Source organism: Lichenostomus cassidix, chromosome 13, assembly GCF_008360975.1.
Source record: "Lichenostomus cassidix isolate B80296 chromosome 13, HeHo_3.0, whole genome shotgun sequence".
Lineage (NCBI taxonomy): Eukaryota > Metazoa > Chordata > Aves > Passeriformes > Meliphagidae > Lichenostomus > Lichenostomus cassidix.
The window spans coordinates 10,241,863-10,249,879 of NC_139494.1; positions in this window are offsets into that span (position 1 = coordinate 10,241,863).

An 8,017-nucleotide genomic window follows, 5' to 3' on the forward strand; every position below is an offset into this window, starting at 1 on the left:
TGAGCTGCCCTGTCTCAGACAGACCATACAGGAACTCCAATAACTGCAGCTGGAGAACACATATTTGCATCTTACCAGCAGTAACCTTTTCTATCAGTTTAGCCATTCCTGACAAAGAAAATGGAAGAATTTTTCAAGATTCGAAATAACCCCAAGACAGCCAGGTTTGCATCAGCTGACACTTGCTTTTTTGTGTTCACCTCTAGTGACAAACACTTGTCATGGATCTATTTCAGCCACCCATTAATAGCTTCTAAAATTCTCAGTAAAGCAAAGGAAAAACCTTAAAGAAGAGAAAAAACAAAATGACCATGAATGCAATAACGCAAGTTTGAGAGTAATTCTAACACAGATAGCAAGAAAAGAATTAAAACATTCCTATCTATGCACATGAAAAAAACCCCAAAACCCTATTGACTGTAGAGGTTGTACAGTAGTCCTTCAGCAAAACAAACAAAAAATGTTACCTAATTAAAATCAGTAAAATCTGCTTTTATTTTTCCCACTATTTTCCTACTAGTTATTATTTCCCCACTATAGCTTTTCAGAAGTGGAAGAAATAACATTGGTATCTTTTTATTTTAAAAATGAGGAGTTGTCATATATGTGTACATTCATGGCCAAGAATCCACGGCCAATATTGCTTATTATTGATCTTTCTATTACCAAGTAATATTTTCACCCTCTAAAGAAGCTGTAAATTAATCTGAAAATAGCATTATGTAATGCCTCATTTTTAACAAGTTTCCCTTTTTTTCTCCTGAAATAATAACTTTTCTGTGAAACACCAGAATCCCCTGTGAATGCTCACTGTGCCAAGCAGAGACTCAGAACCAGCAGGAGACCTTCAGCTCCTATTCCCTGTCACAGGGAATTTTAAAGTCCTTTCTCCATCCTTATCTCTTAGGAAAATAGTGGCTTTTCCCCCCCTCTTACCCCACTTAATCATAAAAAATGAGTATATTTGCAATCCTGTATTATTGGGTTTTTCTCCAAATCCTCCTCTTCCTCATTGAAGAGGAAGAAGCTGAACAGTAGTATTTTTATTTAAATGCCTGAATACCTGGAAAGAACCTGTAAGCAGGTTTACTCAATTTAACATCTGCATCATAAAGAAAAGATGGCTGGAGAATGGAGTTTCTTTGGAGAGCGGGGAACTAAGTGTCTTACCACTAATTTATTTTAACATTTCTCTGCAATGTAATTTCCAGTTCATTTTGTTATCAGCAACACTCATGGTTTTCATGTAGAAGAGGTGATTTCAGTGCAGTTTGATCCATTTAGATCTGGCTTGTACTGGTTTGAACCGGTTTTGTCTGGTTGGATGCTGTTGGATCTGGTTTGATCTGGTTGGATCTGGTTTGATCCAGTTTGACTAGGCTGGAATATCTTGCCTACATATTGATTCTCACTCTGAGATCTGCAGAGCTCAGCTGGAAAGAGCTGCAATGGATTTCACCCATCTGTTTTCAAAGTTATTTGTCATTCTGCATGCACTGCTCACAGGTTGTTCTGTTCCATTTCCTCCTTGTCCCCATGCCCAAACTCCAGGATTATTTTGTTTAATTCAATGAATACTCACCTCAGTGATATCTGGAGCCAGGCACAAACCTCATTTGCAGGATGTAATTTCTGTTTCCAGTGCCCAGTCCTGTCAATCAGCTGGTCTCAGGCTTCCACTAAAGTATGTCAGATGATACATTTTTCATTTTATCCCCTCTAATCAGTGTGAAGGGAAAAAACATATTCGTTCATCTACAGTCATTCCATATTAAATAAAAAGTTTGTTAAAACTCACCCAAATTCAGCAGTCACAGAGAAGACAAAGCCTTAATTAATTTTTCAGTATCAAGTCTTTCTACTTCAGATTTATTTTAACCCTTTACCAGTTGGAAACTCCCAAGGCAGATGATGAAAGGAGCTGTAATGCAGTGATTGGCTGTACAAGTAGGTGAAATATGATGAGAGCAATGAAAAATATTTCCCCTCCTTCTCCTTTGCTGCTGTTTGGTCTTTTGTGGAGTGTAGGATGTTCTTCCTGAAAAATTTCCGACTTTCAGCCCCAGCTTCCTGTGAAGACTTTTCCTCCTTGGGTAAAGGGAAGAAACCTTCTCTCTTGAATTTCAGATCATTGTTAATATGATTTTTGGAAGATGTTCTGGTATAGTCAATTAGGGGTCAAGTTCTGTGGGTTAGATGCAGAAAGCTGTCCACTTTAGGACAGTCTCAGGAAGTTCCATGTCACCCCAGAGTGCTCACTGGGGGACCACAGTGGGAGCTGGAGAGGAATGAAACGTCATTTACAGAGACCCATAAACGCTCACTCCTGTCATTCCCCAGCACCTCAATGTGCCATTTCAGTACATGAGGCTCGAGTACTTGTATGCTGGGTATGAAGGGAACTTGCTCCTGATATTTCTGCCCACTTTGGATCTCTCCTTTCCTCCTCTGGTCTTTTTTTGCCATTCATTTCATCATGTATATGAAGTGAAACAATGAAATTCAGTTGGTTAAAGGGAAAAAAAAGCTGCAAAACCCATCAATTTGGTGTTGTTTATTTTAGTTTATTTGTGAGCACAGATTCTTGTCTGTGAGAAAGGGGTACGTGGATAAATAGGATGGTATGTTCTTTGGAAGAACACAGCCTTCTCAGAAATGTGGAGTGTTTATTGTTTGTATTTCATGTGTATATCAAAATAATAAAGTAACTCTCTTCTAATCTTTTTACCATTTCTTCTAATTCTGCCCATTTCAATTTATATCTTTGTCCTATAAACTGTAAAAGCTTCAAAAATTGCTTGGGAAGGAACCATATTAAAAATGAAAACATCACAAAACAAGATGAGCTGTATTTCTTTTTAACAGCTCATCATCAGTTCTCTCAAGAGAATACTTGTTTCTCTGGAAAGAAAACCACTTCAGCTGAAATAATTCCTCAGATTTTTAATTAGTACATTCCTCTTCAGGAGTCGTCTTTTAATAGCTAATTCCTTCACCTGCCCTCCTTCTTAATTCTTGAAAACAATCCCCTCAGCAGTTCCAGCAGTGATGGGCTTTGCACAATGACACTTGAAGATAAATCATAAAAGAAATAATAACACTAACCAGCTCAGAGATTAATTTTAAAGTGAATATAGAATAAATCCCAGCTACTTTTCAGCTCTAATTCTATTAAAGTTAATGCAAACAGAAAAGAATGGACACAATATTTCCCTGCAGCATAGAACCACAGAAGGGTTTGGGTTGGAAGGGACTTTGAAGGAAATTGGTTCCAAATCCCTACCATGGGCAGAGACACTTTTCACTGGACCAGGTTGCTCCAAGTTCCATCCAACCCAGCCTTGAGCACTTCCAGCTGAACATGGGTTTGCACAGCCTGAGAAGCCATAAGAGGCCCTGGCTACTCCAGAACTCTTCTGCTTTTGAGTGGCAGCTTCTACCACAGACTGATGAGCTTTTCAGGGCAGCATTTGTGTCATTAATTGCTCTCTCCTGCTCCTCACCAGGGCTGTGACCTTTCCAGGAGCAGGGCAGTGCCTGTATGCTCACTAGAAATGATGCTCTCCTGAGATTTTCATCGGTGTAAAACTGTCATTTTTAGTTATCAGTCAGGAAACCTGAGAAAATTAAGTTAGAGGAATATTAATATTCTATGTCATATAATGACTCCTGTTCAATACTGAAGATCCCATGACCACTCTTCACAGAGTGCCTTCAAACCTACAAGCAAAATAGTAAAGAGTTCCAATCACTTCTTACACACCAACATACATGTGGTGTTCAAGTAAACATTCTGCTTTGAAAGTACAGGAATGGTATCTAGCAGGGAAAATAAATTACTTACAGAAAATGCACATTCCTCTTTTAAACTCCTATATAGGCTGGTTTTTGGGAAGACCTAAAACTGGAAATCAACTGATTTGGTTTTTCTGCACAATATGCTGCCTGACCTACTGCTGCTCAGTGATTATTTTCATGTGAACTTCAAGAGCCTCTGCTCCATTTAAAAATACATATTTTATTTTCTCTTTCATGCAGGAGTTTGTTTTTTTTTTTTTTTCTCAGCAGTAATTCCATTTGTCTGGGTGCCAGTATCACTGAACCCCAGCAAGGCTGTTTGTTCTGCAATTTGAGTCACAAGAAGAATAAATCCAGACACCAAAGTGTCTCTGGGCACTGCCACACTGCAAGCAGCCATTCGAGGTATTGTGCACACTCACACAGGTTGTAAGATAAAAATTAGAAACCTAAATCTGTACTGCAGAGACACAAGTGTGAGCAATTTCATCTCCACATCTCTATCTGGTGTTAGTGTAACTCCTAATTTCTCAGATTCATTCTTTATGCTTTCCTTATTTATACTTTTTAAAAAATTTATACTTTATTTAAACTTTTAAAGGGTTTTTTACAAGGAAAGTGATTGGACAAGGCTTTCAACTGAAAGAGTATAGATTTAGATTAGATATTAGGAAGAAATTATTCCCTGTGAGGGTGGTGAGACTCTGGCACAGGTTGCCCAGAGAAGCTGTGGCTGTTCCATCCCTGGAAGTGTTCAAGGCTAGGTTGGGTGGGGCTTGGAGCAGCCTGGGATGGTGGAAGGTGTCCTGCCCATGGCAGGGTGTGGGACTGGATGATTTGTTAAAATTTCTTCTAACCTAAAGCATTCTGTGATTCTAGGGGAGAGCACATTGTCAGGCTTCAACTCCAGGACACATCACCTTACTTGCAGGACCAGGACAACTTTATGACTTCACTTATTTTCATCTGAAGCACAGAATCACATATCATGAAATCTGGATCAGCCTGATTTAATGGTATAGAAGGACTTCTGAGCAGAGTGATTCATCCCAGGGACTGATTCCCAGGGCTCTGCTCTGTGAAAGGCTTGGTTGGATAAGTGCCAGATGAGAGCAGGAAATAAAAAATAGTAGATGTATTCACCGAGCATCCTTTTGTTTTTTAAGTCACCAATAAACACAATAAATATTTATGCTGAAATAGTGTTCTAACAGCTTCTGAAAAATGAGAAAAAGCACAGAATTGGGTAACAGCTGACTGCTTCAAATGTAGCACAGCTGATCAAGCAGAATTGATGAAATTGAGGAAAACTGTGAAAATTGGTCTCAAACTCACACACACACAAAATAAACAAAAAAAAGTCTGTGGAGGAGAATGTTCTATTTCTGACAAAGGTTTGCTTTTGAGAGGGTAGAAAAAGAAATGACTACTTAAAACATCTCTTTCCTGCGAAGAGGTGATAGTTCTTAGAAGCATCTCACTCCTTTTCAAACCTTCAAATCTGCATTTTCCAGGCAGGGACCCTTGCACTTCAGTGGCATCCACAGAGCAAGGGGGACCTGAAACACAAGAAGTTCCACCTGAATATGAGGAAAAACTTCTTCACAGTGAGGGTGACAGAGCACTGGAACAGACTGAGCAGAAGGATTGTGGATTTTCCTTCCCTGAAGGTATTCAAAAGCCACATGGAGATGATCCTGGGCAGCCTGGGGTAGGTGAACCTGCTTTAGCAGTGGGGTTGGGCCAGAATGTCACCAGAGGTCACTTCACTTCCCACTCCAGCCATCCTGGGATTAAGGGATTTAAGAACCTGGCAGGATCAGGATGCAGAGCAGGTCTGGACTGTAGGTTCTATTATTGTTTTCCAAGTATTTATTTTCAAAGACTGTGGTGACTATTCTGCTATAGTGGAGGTTTTGAAGAGATTAGTGTATCTTCTTTACACTGGAAAGGACATATTTTTCTGTTGCTGAAACCCAACTGACTGCATACTAAAATCAACAGTATTTAATATTTCATCTGAAAATTTCTTAACTGTAGAAACTACCTTGCAAATGTCCGCTTATATGCAAGACTTGCCTTTACAAAAAAATAAAAAGGTGTTACTCTGAAGGGCATTTTGGACCTTTGCTTCAACTGAAGTGGATTTTCTGCTGTATTTTTATGAAGACCTGAAATACTGGCTTGTTACCATCCACCATATCTCATGTGGAAATGGAAATCAGAAAATAATCAAGTACAAGGAGACTAATCATCAGGAAAGAAAGGAAAGTGATAACTAGACAAACCAAAGTGCTCTGGGGCAGCACTGGATAAACATTTGTTCCCAGGGAGATGACAAGTTGTACTTTGCTTGGCAGCCAGGAAAAACACCAATATACACCAGAGGAAAGAGCCCAATTAAAGCAATTAACGAAACACCAATCAGGAGTTGACCAAGTTGAAAGCTTTTCAAAATGCAAACAGTTATGTTCATGATTGATGACAGTCCTGTGAGCTGGGGTATTTCATACATTTTCTCTCTGGATGCAGCTCCTCTTTGCTCAGTCACACAATAGTATTTAAGCATAAATATTGCTGTAATATACTTCATACTCCATTACAAGTTCAACAAATGCATTTCCATAGTGAATTTGGGTTAAGAGAATAAATTAGAATCACATTTCTACACCTTGTACCTTTCTTGATAATAATTTGACAGTTTTGTTACTAAAACCATAAATCTGGTTGAATGAAGGCAATGTGAGAAAAGAAAAATTAACTGCTCTCTCAGCTTTGAATAGTTTTTAATTTAGGAGAAAGAATTATCACCCTGACCAGAAACAGCACTGGGTGGGTGACTTGTAGTTGCCTCAGGGTGATAGTCTAGGTGCAATCACAATGAGAAAATTCTTGAAAACTCTGTAAACGAGCCCAACTTTGCAATATTCCAGTTTTTCCTCTTGCTTCTGCGCACAGAAGCAAAGCAGAGCTTGGATGGAAGTTGTTTACATCTTATTCTAGTACATTTACCATGGCACAGCCATCTGTTTGCAGCCTGCTGGCTCTAATAGTACATCAGGAAAACAGTGACCCCCCAGGTTCCCTGCGTCAGTCGGGGACAGAGTGGGCTTGGGCTTTGTGCACTCTGTGTGCCATTTGAGCTTCACTGAGCTGGCAAGGCTGGAAGGACACACTGTGAAAAAGCCCAGGACTGAATATCCTGCCTTGCTTCAATGAGTAAGGAAAGGGAAGTCAGTATTATAGACTCTAAACATGCCATAAACTCAGTGGGAAAAACCTTTCTGATGATTTCCCAGGAGGTAGGGAAAGGTTAATGCAATTATTCACTTATATGCTTTTATTGCAGCTTCTCGTCCCCCTCCTGACCCCACCAAACCTCCCCCTACCCCCAGTAAAAGCCAACCATCAAACTATAACAAAATCCTTCACATCACACCACCACTTTTAGAGGGATAGAGTCAGGCAGCCCAAATTAGACAACAGGATCCTTAAGCACATGCTTAATTAAAACACCAAGTATTGGGAGTTAAACACATCTCTAAATGCTCAGTTCAATTGGGCCATAAAGCAGAATGTCACTTTGCAGACCAAATTCCAGCTATCATTTCCTTCCCTACAGCCTTGTGAGCAGTCTCCAGCCAAGCTGCTGCACAGGTTCCTTACAGCACATCAGGGCTTGGTTCCCTGCCAGCTGCTGCTGCTGCAGCTTGGAAAATGCCTCTGACTCCCATGCCAGCCCCCAAATAGCTTTTCTTGCCCCAGGGCCCTCTTCCCACTAATAAACATGAAATTACAGGGGCTTGCCTTTAAATTTAATTTTTTTCTTATCAGCCTTAAGGAGCTGCAGGAATAACATCTAAAATTTCAGGTTTAGAATAACCATTGTCAACATGGAGGTGCTGCTATATCAACCATTGTGCTGTGGAGTTTTCAATGTTAAACAGTGCAATTTTTATTATAAATCTATATATAATGTAGGTATAAATCTAATGTTTTTTGTGAAGTTTCCCTTAAAGCAGCAGCACTTCTGCAGATTAGTGGGGTTTTAATCCAATGGGCAGTCCTATGTTCCTTAACCCTACTGCAGCTCCAGTACTAGGAAACGGGAGGAGCAAACTGCCCAATATTTAACAGTTTGATGGTTTCTTTTTCCCTTGAAAGGGCTCATTTCTTTTTCAAAATAAACACTCTGCCCAATCCTTCCGCTTGACAAACC